This window comes from Henckelia pumila, unplaced genomic scaffold (genome assembly GCF_033568475.1).
Source record: "Henckelia pumila isolate YLH828 unplaced genomic scaffold, ASM3356847v2 CTG_461:::fragment_3, whole genome shotgun sequence".
Classification (NCBI taxonomy): domain Eukaryota; kingdom Viridiplantae; phylum Streptophyta; class Magnoliopsida; order Lamiales; family Gesneriaceae; genus Henckelia; species Henckelia pumila.
Genome location: NW_027331831.1, coordinates 13,911,538 through 13,930,105, shown reverse-complemented (window position 1 = coordinate 13,930,105; position 18,568 = coordinate 13,911,538).

Below are 18,568 nucleotides of genomic sequence, written 5' to 3'. Positions count from 1 at the left end.
CGGACCGTATCCGCGGGTAGCATCTCATACATTGATCGTTGATGGAAGGTAGGAACATTTAAACAATATTTAAATTCCCTTTTAATCTTGATATCAATTTTAAATCATATTTAAAATGAGAGATTTTAATTTTTGAAAATTTGTCTCATCATTTAAAATTTGTATGCTTGCGGGATTCATACAATTTAGTCTAAACATGCATACAACGATAATATCATATATTATATTTTAGGATGATCGATTCCATTACTAATCGACCCGTGGTTGCCAATCACGAGTCTAAGTCCAATCCTAGGTGATATGCAAGTATGCAATGCAATCCTATTACATTGTGCTTCCAATTTACATTTCTTCAGTCTTTATTGTCCGCTGGGCCCACCTTTGTCTTCAAATCTTCATCTCCCACTAAGTATAATGTATTTACAATAAATAACTATGACAAGTAGGGGATACATTTTAAGGGGTGGGAACGGGCCATAAACCAGACCCACTTTTATTACATATGACAATTCATATTGGGCCATAAACCAGGCCCATTAATAAATCCAACAACAATAAAAACAAATGTAAATTCCCTAACATACACCTACAAAATTGGTCATGGTAATCGATCATCCTTATCCAATAATATTTAATTCAAAATTAATTTATTGGATAACATGCAATGGCAATTAAATTAAAAAGGATAAAATCATATTCCATATATAAAATCTTATTTTACATACAAAATCATATTTTACCTTTTTATCAAATAAAATCATATTTTACATATAAAATTCAATTTTATACATAAAATCATATTTTACTCAATATTTCCATAAGATCATATCTTATCATCAATTGTACCAAAAATAATTAATTTCATAAAATCTGATTTAACGGATAAAATCTATAGATTTTCCAAAAATTCAAATTTATCCAAAAATCAATTTTAAAATTTTCGGACTTGAACAATTCGATCCGACGCCTCGTGGACCAATCAAAAACAATTTTCGATCGGACCAAAAATAGAATTTTAACATATTAAAATTTTAATTAAAAATAAAAAATTAATTTTCCCGGGCCGCCCGGGACGATCCCGGGCAGCCCGTCGCTGCCCCTTGGGCAGCGATCAAATCGCTGCCCGCTGCCCTTGGGCAGCGACGTTCGCTGCCCCGGGTTTGCCCATTAATTTTAAATTTTTAAAATCCTTTTGTTTCAAAAATCAAGGCTTAAAATTTTTTTGTACAATCGATTAATTTAATCGCTTGATTTGAGCAACCTGGATCTGATACCATTGTTGGAAAACGGTGTTCAGATCAATCAAAATTGATATCCGGTGCAGCGGAAGTTTTAAAATTTTATATGGAACGATTTCATATCATGGGTATCAAAACTTTACGATTAAATTGTGCGTGTAAAAATTAAATAACAATTTTTACCTTGAAATCTTGAAACGAGATTATGGACACCAACAGATTAAACTGCTCTTGTTGTATATCCCAGGAACTGATGGACGAACAATTCTTCAATCAGGTCCACGAACAGAAGTTTAATCCCTCTGATAGACTGCACTAGAAAGTCTATCAGAAGTTTCTACGATGAGATAGAACAGATATGATCTGTTAAATCAGTCTGCAAATTCAAAAATTCACAGACTGGATTTTCGAACTCTATAGGGGAGGGGGGCGGCCGAATTCTCAAGAGAAGAGGCTCTCTAGGTTTTCGAAATTATGACCTCTGTTGTGTGTAATTTCTGTACTGCAATAACTTATTTATAATGTGGGCTGCTAACAGCTTAGGGCCCATTAGTCATAAGTTCAAGCCTGACAAGCAAATCCCGCATGTTCAGAAATTAATATAAAATTCATCGTGACTCAGATTGATAAACCAATTTCACCAATGTGCACAGAAACCATTTCTGCATCTTTTAAAGTCAAGATAAATTTTCTGAATCCGAATTCAGTGGTTTCCAAAAATGTCCATCACTATGTCATTTTAGGAAATCTTACTCCCTCTACTCTTAAATAAGAAGTCCCACTTCTTTATTTACTAAATTTAACTCTTTAAATTTAATTATCTCAACGGGGATTAAAAATCCATTACTTGTGTGACCCTCAATGGTTCAGGGATACAGCTAGCCGTGGGCTCACAACTCCTTGTGACTCGGAACAACAATTTCCGACTTGCCCATCGAATCATGGTAAGAGCGCCTAGCAACATCGCCCCATGATTCCCTAGGTATCACTGATAGTGCCTGCAAGAACCAATAGATTTTGGTTAACGTACAGTACGGTTCCTTCATCTATATATCCCGATCGAATCAACAACTATTGGTAAATCGAGAGTCGTTCGAGATTCGATAACTATGCAATGCATCTTGAAGATCAAATAGTGACATCGCATGTGCTACTAAGAAACCATTTCTTAAAACACATCATGTACTCTGGCCAGAGATTCGTCACACTAATATCTCCTCAGATTGCATAGGATATCCACACTAGCAAGTATGTGATGAATCCTTGACAACAAAGCATCGACTCTTATATGTGTCGTAACTGTACCCAATCCCGACACCTGATGACCCCAATAGAGTCGGTAAACGAGTCAAAGTACAGTACTAGCATATAGAGTCTCAATGATGTTTCAAGTAGTAAGGACTAATGGTGTACAACCAAAACCGCGGACTTTATCCACTCGATAAGTGATAACCACTTGGAAAGTCCGTATAGGGTAGTTCGATCATTCATCGTATGAATATCCATTTGCATGCTTTGAACATCTCTATGTTCCATACCAATGAAACGTGGTACTCGGCATCGCAAATGCTAGTCTCAATCTCGAGCGATCCTTATCCTTATTAACGGACGGCTCAATCGACTAGGAACTATTTAGAATATACAGTGACTATAAGATGTGTTTCATGATAGCCATCCCCATGTGCCACCACATCTTACATACACTATAGTATATTCATCTAAACATCTTATAGTATGTCACAACATAATAATATGATAAAAGATAAAGTAAATGCCATTATAAAAGTGTAATTTATATTAAACAAAAGATTGTTTATACATAGAGTCATTAAAGCCCTTAGCCACAAGTTGGCTCACCGGGCACCCACTCTTTCACTTTGTAGTTGGTTTACCGAGGAGTGCCAGAGGTTGCACGGCTATTTGGGTGATCGTGGATAGACTCACCAAGTCAGCACATTTCTTGCCAGTGAGGACTACTTACTCATTGACACAGTATGCAGAGCTTTACATCAAGGAGATTTTTAGACTTCATGGCATACCAGTGTCGATTGTGTCAGATAGAGATCCGAGATTTACGTCTGCGTTCTGGAAGAGTCTACATACAACATTGGGGACTCGACTACTGTTCAGCACAGCTTTTCATCCCCAGACAGATGGTCAGTTTGAGAGGGTGATACAGATTCTTGAGGACTTACTGAGAGCCTGTGTCATCGATTTTCAGGGCTCATGGGAGACGAGATTGCCATTAGTGGAGTTTACCTATAACAACAGCTTTCAGGCGTCTATAGGTATGGCTCCTTATGCAGCTTTGTATGGGAGGAGATGCAGATCTCCTATTCATTGGGATGAGGTTGGAGAGAGGATTCTATTGGGTCCCGAGATTGTACAGCAGACTGCAGACATTGTGATTCAGATTCGGGATCGTATGAGGACTGCTCAAAATCGTCAGAAGAGTTATGCAGATACTCGACGACGAGATTTGGAGTTCGCAGTAGGTGATCACATGTTTCTGAGAGTGTCACCTATGAAGGGAGTGGTACGATTTGGCCGAAGAGGTAAGCTTAATCCGAGATATATTGGACCTTTTGAGATCTTGGAGAGAGTTGGCACATTGGCCTACCGTTTGGCCTTACCACCAGGGCTTGCGGCAGTGCACAATGTCTTCCATGTATCCATGCTTCGGAGATATGTCTCTAACCCGTCGCATGTGTTGAATTACGATCCCTTGCAGTTGCCACCTGATCTAGTATATGAGGAGAGGCCAGTGCGGATCTTGGCTAGGGATGAGCGGAGACTTAGGACGCGGGTCATACCGATGGTCAGAGTCCAGTGGCTGAATCACTCGGAGGAGGAAGCTACTTGGGAGACCGAGGCAGACATGAGGACTCGCTACCCGGAGTTGTTCGGGTAAGTACTTTAATTTCGAGGACGAAATCCAATTTAAGGGGGGGAGAATTGTAACACCCGGTGTTTTTAATACGTAAATTCGCATGCATAATTAGGGAATTTATTTATTTAAAATTTTAGATTATGGGTTAAATATTTATGTGAATTATTTGTGCATGATTTAAATGATTTTCAAGCATTTAACCCATAATTAGAGATTTTTAATGATTTATGGAAATTTAATTATTTTATCGCGTAGACGGTCGAGATGACAACTTTCTATCCAATTTATTTCATGAGCCTTTTAAGAGCCCAAAAATATTATTTTGAGTTTTTATTCCTCAAAATTATCAGTATTTAATTTTATATATTTTTAGGAGTTCATTTATATCCAAATTTAGCCAAAATATTGACTTTTAATTACCTTTAAAATTCCCTAAAAATTTTATTTCGGGATTTTAAGTTAGTTATCAGATTTTTACTTATTATGTAGAGTTTAAAGTTATATATTTTATATTTAAAAAACCCTTATTAATATTTTAATTATCCTAAACCTTATTTTATTCTAATTACCCTAAACCTACCCCAAAATCCTACGCTCAAAGCTCCCAGCCGCCAACCCCACCTCTCCTTCATCTTCTTCAGTCGGTTGCCTCCATTGTTGATCGGTTTTTCAAGCTCCAAGTTGGTTGTCATCGCCCCGTCGTCCCGGAATCGTCATCTACGTCTTCTTCTTTTCATTCCACGATGCAAGGCATGTTTCTTTTCGTTTTTATTGTGTCATATCAGTGTTTATGCGTGTGTGTGTGTAAGCATCAGTTTTATTCAAGAATTTTCAAAAAAATCGAGTTTTGGTTGGATGTATGCACCTTGTTCATGGATTTTTTGAATCATGCTCACGTTTAATTGCCATGGGTGCGTTCAGCTGCTGTCCAAGGGTTCCTAGACTGTGTGAGGGTGGTCTGGACTCGAGTGGCTCGAGTGGTTTGAGCCAAACGAGCCCAGGTAAAGGCTGGTGCAGGATCGGGTCTCAAGAGTGCGCATATTAGGGTTTGTGGAAGAGGGCCGCGTTCTTATTTTTTAGTTTGCATGCTGGCAGGGTTAAGATCAGGTTAGGACCGCCCAGACGTGGGCTACGTCTGGGCGACGGTGCTCCGGCCAGGGGTGGCCGGAGCCGGGCGGCAGCAGGCCATGAAGGCCTGCTGCTCGCGCAGCGTAGGGAAGGGGAAATGGGGGATCGGGTTTAGGGTTAGAATGGATCCGGGTCGGGTTGTTGGGTCCGGGTCGGGTCTGGAAAGTCATGGGTTATGTTAGTTGGGTCCGGGTTCGGGTTAAGTGAGTCGGGCTCGGGTATTTTATTTTTTAAGTTTAATTAAGTGTTAAATGGGCCTAATTAAATCCAAAAATTTAATTGGGTTCCATTTAATTATTTGGGTTGAAATTTAATTATTATTGGGCTTAAATAAATTTAATTAAGTTAGTCCAATAATTTTTATGGGCTTGGGGGCCCATGGAAGTTATTGGGCCAGTCTTTGGGCTTTTGGGCCCATTGGGCCAGAATAGGTTGTTATTGGGCCAGGAATGCATTAATGGGCTTGAATAAATTAATTGGGCTTAGAAATGTATTTTTGGGCTTAAGTTTTTTAATGGGCCAGTCTCAGTATTAATGGGCCAGAATTTAAGAAAATGGGCTTGAGTGTTAGGGCCAGCAGTTCAGCACAAACCATGAGAAATTGCATGTGTCCTAATTATATATTTAATTATTTTATGCATGAATGTTATTTTAGTATTTATATGTTAGTATAAAAATTAAATTAAATATATAGGAAGGACACACATTTTATTTAAGTACATGCATTCATGAAATAATTTTGTGGCATGATTTAATGTTTAAGGTTGAGCTAGAAAATAATTTTTATGTTGGAAGTTGAAGTAGTGTGACAATTTAAGGGGGACAAGTCCCCACATGTTAAGGGTAGTTTACTACCAGTAAGAGGTGATTCGTCACCGCCGCGTACGTTGGTTTTAAGAGACTGATCAGTCGAACCTTTTAAGTTTAAGGTTACACTACGGATATGACCATGCGATGTTAGAAAAATGATATGCTCAACAATGTTATGTATGTATTATATGATTATATTTAAGTTCAAGTTTAAGCAAGATTTTAAGTTATGATTCATGATTTTAAGCATGTCCATTCATGTATATGTTATGTATTAGTATTTCAGTGATTTAAATTATTTTAAGCCCTTGTTATGTTAGCATGTTGGGCCTCTAGGCTCACTACACTTATATGGTGCAGGTGAGTACGTAGAGGAAGATGTAGTTCCTACCGGTGGTGAGGACGTATGAGCGGACATGCAGTGATCCCCCGTGACCGTCGGCTGAGTCTTTATGAACATTTTAAGAATTTTAAACTCTGTTTCTTATTTATTTCTTTTATGTCTTTTCAGTGGTGAATTTTCGTACTATTTTTATTAAATAATTTTATTGCATGCAAACTTTTAAGTTGATTGTTTGACAGTATTTTATTTAAGTTTGACTCAGTTATTCAAGTAAGAAATGTTGCATATTTATGTATTTTTTTTAAATCCATTTATTTTTTTATTGCATATATGTATGGGCATGTATGTACATCTATTTCACTTAGTATCATTTAAAAAAAAAAATAAAAATTTCCGCATATGTTATTTTAGAATGTTTGGGTCGTTTCAGTATCAACCAAAATGATATGAACCATAAAGTCCACAAAATGATAACTAAACCAACTATTTCTTCTTCGAGATTGTAGTGCACTGTGTGGTTTCAAATGTCATCACCAGCCACTGATCCATGTTCCTGTGCAACACTTTCTCTCGTTGTATCATCTGCTTGTCCGATTGTACTATTTCGTGTTGGCCTTGATTCATTACTCTTTTTTCTCTGCAAGTGGAATATAGTTTCAGAAAACAATTCAAATTAACATTGGCAAGTGTATACAAAATCAGTAGTACCTTTCTTGAAGCAAAGGCAGAACTGCTTTCCTGAGTAGGTTGGTGTCCCATTTCATCACCATTTCCAAAACCTTCTGGCCTCTATATATTGACATACAAAACAGTGACATCAAATTTTTTATTTCACATATAAAGTTAGATAAAGTAATGAACTAACTACCTTATTGAGCTTTGATTTAGGGTGCATAGTATTCTTGCAAGTTGCTTTATTGTGACCCACTTCCAAGCACCTAGAACAAGTATGTGTAAGGCCTTTTCTAGTAGAAACACTCTTGCCTTCATCCGGGTCCTTTCTTCTGTTTTTCTTGGGCCTACCTCTCTTGTTTTTTATGGGAGGTGGTCTAAGAGGTGCACAACTAGACTTGCAGTAGTCCACCACACCTAGAACAGCATGGATAACATGTGAATACCCTTTTAGGTATTCATCTATGAAGAAGTAACTTGTCACATAATCCTGGATTTTGTGTCTACCCTGAGCAATCGCACAAGCTGCGTGGCAGCAAGGGTATCCACACAGCTGGAAAAAACCACAAGTGCACGTGTTATCCTTTAATTTGACGACAAACTGTTCCAAAACACCAAATCCATTCACATATTGAATCTGATACTCTTCCTCACCAGAATATATCGAAAAACAACTCCTAGAAGTGTCTTGAGCTTTTTGAATCCTTTTCAATATATTTGGACATATATTCCCAGTGTATTCTTCCATGCTATTTCTCCTTACTTGTATCATTTTCATCATCTTGTTTCTAATTCCCTCAAGCATAGTGATTATGGGATGCTCTCTTTCTACAAGAATCAAGTTGTTAAAAGATTCACATATATTATTCACGAAACACTCTGACTTACATTGAGTTAGTAAGTGGCTCTTAGCCCAGTGTTTAGGTGGTATTTTCTCAAGCCACTCCGCAGTCGTTTCATGATTGGGATTAAGCTTGGGATCAAGAGCTGCAATCTCTTTCATTACAACATCGAATACATTCTTGTTTCCCGTACCAGCTGCCTTCCAAAACAATCGAACCAAGTCTGGGTTTTTGAACTTTTTCTTGAAATTTTGAAGCATGTGCCTCGCACAAAATCTATGCTCACAGTTTGGTACCAAGTCCTTCAATGCCTCTAAAAGACCTTTTTGTCTGTCAGATACAAATGTCCACCTATCTTCTCCTATTTCTCCAATGTCCTCCAATAACTCTGTAAGAAACCATGTCCATGTTTCATAATTTTTTGTCCCTACCATGGCAATTGCAATAGGGACCATTCCATCATTGTCATCCCTACCAATAGCTGCAAGCAACTGCCCTCTGAAAGATGTCTTAAGGAAACAACCATCTAGTACTATGATAGGTCTACAAGAACTTAAGAAATTCATTTTCAACCCAAATAGACTGTAGTATAGCTTACCAAATATAGGTGGATCACTGCCCTCTCGATTCCTAATTATAATCTTACTTCTCGGATTAAATTTTAAAATAGTCTCACAATAATCTCTAAGAACAGCATATTGAACACTGTCAACCCCCCTAATCTTCTGCATAGCATGCTTCTTAGCCCTATACATAGTCCATTTAGTGACATCCACACCACACTCTCTACTAACATACTGTGAAATCTGATCTGCCTTCATGCCTGGATTTTCCCTTATTGCCCTTTCAATTAAACCAGCCAAATATTTGTAGTCTGCTCTCCAATTTGTACGAACCCTTGGACATGTATGCTTTCCTTTCAAAGTCTTTATTTGAATAGTAGGACCACCCATCACTACGGAGGCATGAAATCTCCAACCACAATTCTCCTTACACTTCGCTGTTATTCTACTCTTCTCATTTTTTAAAAATGTCAATTCAAACCCCTCTCGAATGCTTACATCAGTTAGAACATCCCTACATTGCTTGTAATCTCTAAATCTCATTCCTACAACCAATTTAAATTTACTCAAGTCTTGGCCCTCTCTAAAAATTGGATGTCTAGGACCTTCCTCATCCGAGTATTCATAAATCAGAGCATCATCATCATCTGTAATAGCGTCATCATACCAATCACCTGTTGGCTCTAACTCATTAATATTGATTATTCGCGTTTCCTTACTAGTTTCTTCACCCAACAAATTATCATCATCAACTAACAAATCACTTGGAATATCAGAACCTGCAGATACTTCATCATCTTCCGATTCTTCTGATTGTTTGTAATCTTGATCAGAGGAGTCATCAAATTTACTACGATCACTTAATCCATTTTGATCTATATCATCCCAAGAGAAATCAGCTACATTAGTTTCTGATTGAACTCGTAAAAAATTGTACCAAGCTGTTGTTCATTAGTTTCTTTTGTCGGCTCATTATGAACAAGTTGGTGTTCATCATTCCCATCTCCGAAAACCATTGGAGGGATCTGAAAAAAAAAATTGATTAGACAAATAAATTTTAATCGATGACCCATATGCAACTCAACTCAAGAAGACTTTAAATTTTGGAAAATATAGAACGTAGATTGAGAAAATAAATTATAGTGGACATAAAGTTTCATCGATATCTATGTTTTTGCCCTGACCCATTCAAGTTCTCAAATTCAACATAAAACAACACCATAAAACCTCAAACATTCAATAACATGTAGTATGCGATGTGTGTCCAAAGAATTCAGAATCGAGGTAGGAAAATACAGAGAGAAATATATTACACCTTGTGCTTCAATGGAGAACAAACAAAAATCATAATAAAACAAATATTTACCTCTCACGTTTCGATTACTCTGTTTTGTTGCGTAAGATTTTTGGATTTGAAAGTTAGGGCATAGAAATTGAAGGAAATAGAAAGGAGAACGAACAGAGTGAATACGATGAGGAGATTCCCAACCCTACAATTATTATATCTGTATATAAATTAAAATAATAAATTCAATAATAAACAAGGGTAATTTGGTAAAGTGTCATCTATTTTGACCATGAGTTGGTCTCTGGGGCACGTATGCAAATATTTGAAAGGTTAAGGGATTACGTGCTTATTAAATTTTCACAGGGGAGAACCATATCTTTTCAATATATCATAGGGGTGGTTCGTGCAAATAACTCCCACTGTTCAAAATTAAGTTCAAGATGTTTTGAAACTGCTGTCCAAATTTCAGCTCGATCCGACGGCTAGAACTTAAGATATGATTTTTTCAAGTAAACTGTGCGCTGGAAAATACACATGCACGACACAGGCACGGACCTGGCAAGGGGTCCGTGCATATCGCAAAAAAAGTTGCTTGGGACAGAAACTTGCTCTCTCGAGCGCACTCCCAATGCGCTCGAGCAAGAATTCTAGTTTTAATTATTGAGTAGTTTTTCTTCAACCAAGACGGCGTGATTGGGCCAGAAAATTTATGTAGAAAACTTGGATGTTTATTTGAGAATTTTCAGACTTGATTTTATTTTATTGATAATCGAATTTATATTTATCTTGTGAATGATCTAGACAATTATTTACTTGCATGTTAATCGATTCCAAGTCGACAGAGGAGGTTTTGTTTCGATCACTTTGATAATCAACATATTTTAAAACCGACTAGAAATAGAATTCGGTTTCATTATGCGGTTTGGGTGTAAACTGGATTTTCACCGTTCGTCATTCAAATTTGATTAGAATTACGAAAGATTAATCCGTCAATATTTGAATAGGTTTGATTGTTCTAAAAATAGTCCTTTGAACAAATTAGGAGAATTCCCGTGAATTAAGATTAATTCTGAATCTTGAATCAACTGCTTGTTACATGATTTGTTCGGTACCTGCGTGTGTCTTGGTTGTCTCATTTTAATTAAATTCACCATTTAGCTATTTTAATTATTATTTCTTTTTAGTAACTTTATTTTTATTTAAATCATCATAATCCTTTTATTATTTTGTCTAGATTATGTAAAATAATTAAATCTTGAGAATTGAAAACAGTTCCTGCGGGATCGATACTTGGACTCTCTGTCCACTTACTATTACTTGACCTAGTGCACTTGCTAGATAACCGAATTAAGCGGTCAAACGCTCAAGGTAAACTCTTTACCGCTCTTCGTCTAACTCTTCGACGATCGACTTCTGCTAACTCTGGGCTCAACAACTTCAAACGAATTTGTACGGAGGCAAAAGAATATCAACAACAACAATCAAAGCTAACTGCCAATGGTTCAACAATTCAAACGAATCAAAATCGCAAAACTCAAACCGGCGGCATAACGGCTATAATTTGATCAAACCGGAAACAGAGAAAACAGTATAATATTGAAACCAACTCAAAACAACGCTAAACATCAATAAATTCTAACGGACGGATCGACCGAAAACCGAAGAAGAAAAGCTTGAAGATCTTTCTTCCACGCTTCAATGGAGGAATCGGTTCTTGGAGAAGGAGAAAGGAGACTTAGTCCACTCCTCCAAGTGGTATATATTATATAAAAACTTAATTTTGCATTTAAGTCCCTAAAAAATCCGAAAATTGCAAAATAGACCCTGATCAAAATCAAATCGGCTCTTGAATTCTATAATCTCCTATTATCTCAAATAAACTCAATTAAGATAAATTTGGGGCATTACAATTCTCCCCCTCTAAGAAGAGATTTCGTCCTCGAAATCAATAAGAATCAATCACATAAGATAGAATTATGAACTTAAGACAGTAAGAAGAACTCACGTCATTCGAATAACTCTGGAAACCGTTATCTCATATCAGATTCTGTCTCCCAAGTTGCTTCGTTGACTTCATGATGGCTCCACTGAACTTGCACCAAAGAAATCGACTTGGTTCTGAGCTGATTCTCCTTTCGGTCAAGGATCTGAATCGGTCTCTCAAAGTAGCTCAGAGTCCCGTCAAGCTCGGCTTCGTCAGGCTGAAGAATATGAGAAGGATCTGGATAATATTTCCGCAACATAGAGATGTGAAAAACGTCGTGAATACTAGATAAAGATGGAGGAAGCGCAAGTTTTTAGGCAAGATCGCCTAACTTCTCGAGAATCTCATACGGTCCGATGAATCTCGGAGATAACTTCCCTCTCTTTCCAAATCTAACAGTGCCTCTGAAAGGAGAAATCTTCAAGAATACTCGGTCTCCCTGATCGAAACTCAGAGGTCTGCGTCTGATATTCGCATATTTCGCGTGTCCATCCTGAGCTGACTTCATTCTCGTCTGAATAATCTTTACTTGCTCTGCCATATCTCGAAGCATATCCGGTCCCAAATCAGGTGACTCGGACACATCATCCCAAAACAAAGGAGATCGGCACTTATCACCGTACAAAGCTTCAAAAGGTTCCATATCGATACTCGCTTGATAACTGTTGTTGTAAGAAAACTCGACAAGAGGCAAAAAATTCTGCCAACTAGTGCCAAATTCTAGCACTACTGCTCGAAGCATATCCTCTAAAGTCTGGATAGTCCGCTCTGACTGTCCGTCGGTCTGAGGATGATATGTTGTACTCAGATGCAATCGAGTACCAAGTGACTCTTGAAGACTATGCCAAAAGTGCAAAGTGAATCTAGGGTCTCGGTCTGATACTATCGACTTCGGCACACCATGCAATCTCACAATGTTGCTAACATAAAACTCAGCCAACTGATCGTGATGATACGTCATCCTATACGAAATAAAGCAAGCAGACTTCGTCAATCTGTCGATCACTACCCAAATAGCATCGCATCCTCGAACATATCACGATAGCTTCATGACAAAATCCATCGAAATGTGATCTCACTTCCATTCATGAACAGCTAAACTGTTCAACAGACCACCCGGTCATTTCCTCACCGCTTTCACTTGCAGACAGTTCAAACATCGGAATACAAATCTCGTAACATCGCTCTTTATCTTCTTCCACCAGAATTGATTCTTCAGATCGTTGTACATATTCCGACCTCCTGGATGAATCTGAACCGACTGCAATGTGCCTCTCGAAAAATACGATGCCTCAACTCCAAAACATCGGGCACAACAATACGATTATTCACAAACAAAACATCATCTCTAACTTGGAATTCAGACTGATGCCAAGATCTGACTTTCTACACTGAAATATGAGTGCTCGGATCAGACTTCTGTGCTTCCTTTATCATCACAAATAACTCTGGCTCGGCTTGAATAACAAACACTCTGATAGTATTCCTATCTGTTTCAAACTCCAAACCACAAGTGCAACAATCATCGATCAACTGAGAAACACCGATAGTAGAAAGATAAAGAGGAAAGCTTTCGGCTCAAGGCATCTGCAGCTGCATTCGACTTTCCCAGGTAGTACTTGATTTCACAGTAGAAATCCTTCAACAAATCTAACCATCTTCTCTGTCTCATATTCAGTTTTGCCTGTGAAAGCAAATACTTAAGGCTCTTATGATCAGAAAAGATCTCGAAAGACTCACTATAAAGATAGTGACGCCAGATCTTCAAAGCAAATAAGATCGCAGCGAGTTCAAGATCATGAACCAGATAACGAGTCTCTTGCGGCTTCGGCTGCCTCGATGCATATGTTATCACATGCTTATGCTGCATAAGAACACAACCCAAGCCTCGGTTAGAAGCATCACAATAAATGGTAAAACCTCCAGTACCTGATGGAATAGATAGAATCAGAGCACTGGTCAGTCTCTTCTTCAGATCAACAAAACTAGCCTCACAATCTGCAGTCGAGATAAAAGGTGCATTCTTCTGAGTCAACTGGGTAATCGGCTTGGCAATAGATGAGAATCCCTCGATGAATCGGCGATAATAACCAGCTAAACCCATAAAGCTTTGAATTTCAGGCACTGATGTCGGTCTAGGCCAATTCATAACCGCTTCGATCTTGCTGGGATCGACAAAAATCCCATCTCCTGAAATAATATGACCGAGGAAGACGTCTCGGTCCAACCAGAACTCACACTTAGACAGCTTGGCAAACAACTGTTCAACCCGCAAAATCTGCAAAACGATCCTCAAATGCTCTGCATGGTCCGTACGGTTCTTTGAGTAGATAATAATATCATCGATGAAGATAATTACAAACTCATCCAAATAACGCTGAAAGATACGGTTCATCAAACCCATAAAAACTGCTGGAGCATTAGTCAAACCGAACGGCATGACTATTAACTCGAAATGACCATACCTCGTTCTGAAAGCAGTCTTAGGAATATCTTCCTCTCGCACTCTCAGCTAATGATATCCCGACTTTAGATCAATCTTCGAATAGACAGAAGAACCCTGCAGCTGATCAAAAAGGTCATATATTCGAGGTAAAGGATACGTGTTCTTTACCGTTGCTTGATTCAGTTGACGGTAATCAATACAGAGCCGCATAGAACCGTCCTTCTTCCGAACAAAGAGGACTGGAGCACCCCAAGGTGACACACTAGGTCTGATGTATCCCTTGGCAGTCAAATCCTCGAGTTATTCTTTCAATTCTCTCAATTCGATAGTGCCATACGATAAGGAGCTTTGGAAATCGGTTGAGTACCTGACATTAAATCAATGCTGAATTCGATCTCACGAATAGGCGGCAATCCAGGAATCTCATGTGGGAAGACGTCGGCAAACTCTCTAACCACTGGTACATCAACCAATTCTGGCTAGATTTCAGGGCATCCACTGCATAGATCAAGAATCCATCTGCTCCACAAATGAGTCATCGACAAAACAGATATTAAAGGAATTCTGGATCGAGAATCCTTAACAAAGAATTTCCACTCCTCTGCCATCTCCGGTCTAAAACGGACTACTTTTTTAAAACAGTCAACTGTAGCCCTGTACTTGGTCAAAGCATCTATACCGATAATACAGTCAAAATCTGACAACCCAAGCACAATACAATCGAAAATAATCATGTTACCTTCGAAAAGAAGTTCACAGTTCCGAACCAATCTTACGGACACAATTCCCCCACCCAAGGGTGAAGTAACAGCTACTACAGCAGGCAAAGGCTCACAAGGCAAGGCATGCATCAAAACAAATTTCTCATATATAAAAGAGTGAGACGTACCCATATCTATCAATACATGAGCAGAATAACCGAAAATTGAACAGTTACCTGCTATAACATCGTCAGGTGCTGCCTGAGCCTGATCCTCAGTCAGAGCAAAGACTCGTGCCTGCTGTCTCGGAGGCTGGTTTGCACTCGGGTTACCTCCCTGTCTATTCTGCTGCTGAGGCTGGAAGGAGTGAACCGCAGAAGTCTGCCTCTCAGGCTGAGCTGTAGGTCTAGAAGAACTCCCACTCTGAGCTCGATCTTTACCTTGTTGAGGACACACCTTAGCAAAGTGTCCTGGATGCTGACAGATATTGCAGTTCCCGAAGACTCCTACACACTGCTCTTGGGAGTGTCTACTTCCACACTTGCTGCAGAACAAAGATGAAAATCCAGAACTCTGACCTGAACCGAACTGTTTGGAGCCACTGGAGCTAGAAGAACTGTTCCCTGGCTTCTTGAACTGTTTCCCTTTTGCTCTGAAATGATCCTTTCTGTTACCACTACTGCTTCCTCCTTCATACCTCTGTGGTTGGTTCTAATACTGCGATGGCTGATTCTGATACTGAGACGGTTGGTTCTGAGACTGTCTCGGCTGCTGAGGCACAAACGAAGCTCCTCTCTGTCTCAATAAACCTGCTTCAGCTCCCTTTGCATGATTCATCGCATCCGCAAAATTATCAAGTCTAGCAGTGTTTACCAACGTGAAAATGTCGGGGTTCAAACCATTAATGAAATGGTCGGCTTTTGCTTCTTCGTTGTCGGCAATTTGCGGTGAAAAAATCTCAGCAAAATATCAAACTTGGCTACATACTCCTCGATATTCAAATTCCCTTGCCTCAGAGTGGCAAACTCGGCTCCCTTATCCTTTCGGTACGAAACTGGGAATAACCGCTTATAAAACTCAGTTTTGAACAAGTTCCAAGTAATAGTCGTACCTCGATTTTCCATGGCTCTTTTCGTCATGATCCACCAGTTTTTAGCAACACCATGCAACTGATGAATGACTAACCTGGTTCGACGGTCATCTGAATAATCAAGGGATTCGAACAACTGATCAATGTCATCCAACCAGCTCTCACAGTCAACAGGGTTTTCAGTACCCTTCAAGGTCGGCAGCTTAAAATATTAGAACCTCTTCAGTAAGGTTTTCATAGGAGTTGCTGTGGCATCCATTGATCAGTTTCGGTACTAGCCTGTTCGTTCGGATGAGTAACTGGCGGAGGATTTCTGTTAATTACACGACGAGGACTCATCTGATAATCAAAGGTTAGGACACAAGATATCTCAATCTCTACAATTCGGTGCCCTTCAACCTCTCATAATTCGGATACAAGTCGATAAACAAAACAGTTATATCTCAAGTACGCTTTATAAATTAAATCACATAATCATGTAATTCAAATAATTCACAAATAATAAAGCATGCTTGCATGGAATTTAAATAATCAAATAAATAACTCAATCACATGCGAGGAGCCAATACACACGGACTCGATCTACCCCGCTCACTTCTAGTTCAACCAAGAACTTATCGCTTTGATACCACTTAATGTGAGACCTCGGTTCTAAACATCTAATCAAGGATTAAACTATCAAGCATCCACAAAAGTCAAGGCTTAAAGCCAAATTTTTTTTAAAAAAAAATTCGAACCTCTCGCGCGAGAGCTTCGCATCTATGCAAACCATTCGCGCGGCCTCGCGATGGGTTCGCATAAATGCGAACCTCCACGCCCAGGGGTGGCGCAGGCGCGCTCCTCCAGAGGCGCTAGCGTGCTGCCCCTTTGACTTGCACAATTAAAAACTCCCAAAACCAAATCTAAAGCTCAGGAATGTGCAACAATCATAGCCCAAATTAACATTATCATGCATTGGTACACCAATCTATCAAAATACAATACAAGAAGTTCTAAAGTTGATCAACTGCTCAAAAGGGTAGAACATGCATCAGTTCTAGCTATTACAATTCAAAATACAAACAAGTTCGAACAATACAATTTTGACTTCTAAAATGAGTCCCACTTCTATTCCTTAATCTTGATGCTAACCAAGTCTCCTCTGACTCGATCCTGCCCCACCTGTCTCCAAGTACATATACAAAACAAAGCAACAGCCGGATAACTCCGGTGATAATGATATTCCTAGTAAAAGCAACATAACATGCAGTAACAAGTAATATATCAATAACATGATATAAAGACAACATATTCAATGTTAATAAGAATGAAATGCATGTTTTTAAAAATCGAGATATCAACTATGATAATCAAGGAATTGTTGTTATGCTTTGGGATCCCGAGGATGAGATCACATAACAACTCACCGACTCTCCCATCGAGGTGGTGCCCCGTGTCTCCATCCTCTAGACTTTGGTGCGAATATAAGGAGTATGCTGACACTAGGTGAACTTCTACAACCCAGGCCACTCCCAATATAGCCCCCAAAATTTCTAAACAAAAAGGGCCGAACAGCCCGCTGAAATCAAAGATTTAGGCTCGAGATGAATGCATATAGAAAACACAAAGCATTAAACCATAAATCAATTAATAACAAGAGTTAAATCAACAAAATACAAGTTCCCCATTCTAGAACAAGTATTGATGCAAGTATGTGATTTAAGGGAAACTCAAGAACCATCTGTCTTGAGTGTTCTATCCCGCTAAAACGATGTCTGCTTGTACCTTTCAATTCAATAGCTCCAAATATGGATAAGCTACAAAAAGAGGTTATATCAAAATCCATACAACCAAAAACAACAACGCTCAAGGTAAACTCTTTACCGCTCTTCGTCTAACTCTTCGACGATCGACTTCTGCTAACTCTGGGCTCAACAACTTCAAAAGAATCTGTACGGAGGTAAAAGAAGATCAACAACGACAATCAAAGCTAACTTCCAATGGTTCTACAATTCAAACAAATCAAAATACCAAAATTCAAACCGGCGGCATAACGGCTATAATCTGATCAAAACGGAAACACAGACTGCAGTATAATATCGAAACCAACTCAAAAAAATGCTAAACATCAAAAACAATTCCAATCCAAAAAATCTCAAAATCCTCATTTTCGAAATAAGCTTCCAAAAATCATAAAAAATCCGAACGACACTCTTTTTCAAAACCGACTGAGAATCAACGATAAGAACTAGTTCAAGAACATCATAACCGAATCTCATTTGATTATAACAACATCCGAAATTTGAAGTATAACTGATCGGAGAAATACTTACGTTTGAACGAAGCTCTCGCTGCCGGGATCACGAATCTGCCTTCGAAAATAAATTCTAACGGACGGATCGACCGAAAACCGAAGAAGAAAAGATTGAAGATCTTGCTTCCATGCTTCAATGGAGGAATCGGTTCTTGGAGAATGAGAAAGGAGACTTAGTCCACTCATCCAAGTGGTAGATATTATATAAAAACTCAATTTTGCATTTAAGTCCCTGAAAAATCCAAAAATTGCAAAATAGACCCTGATCAAAATCAAATCG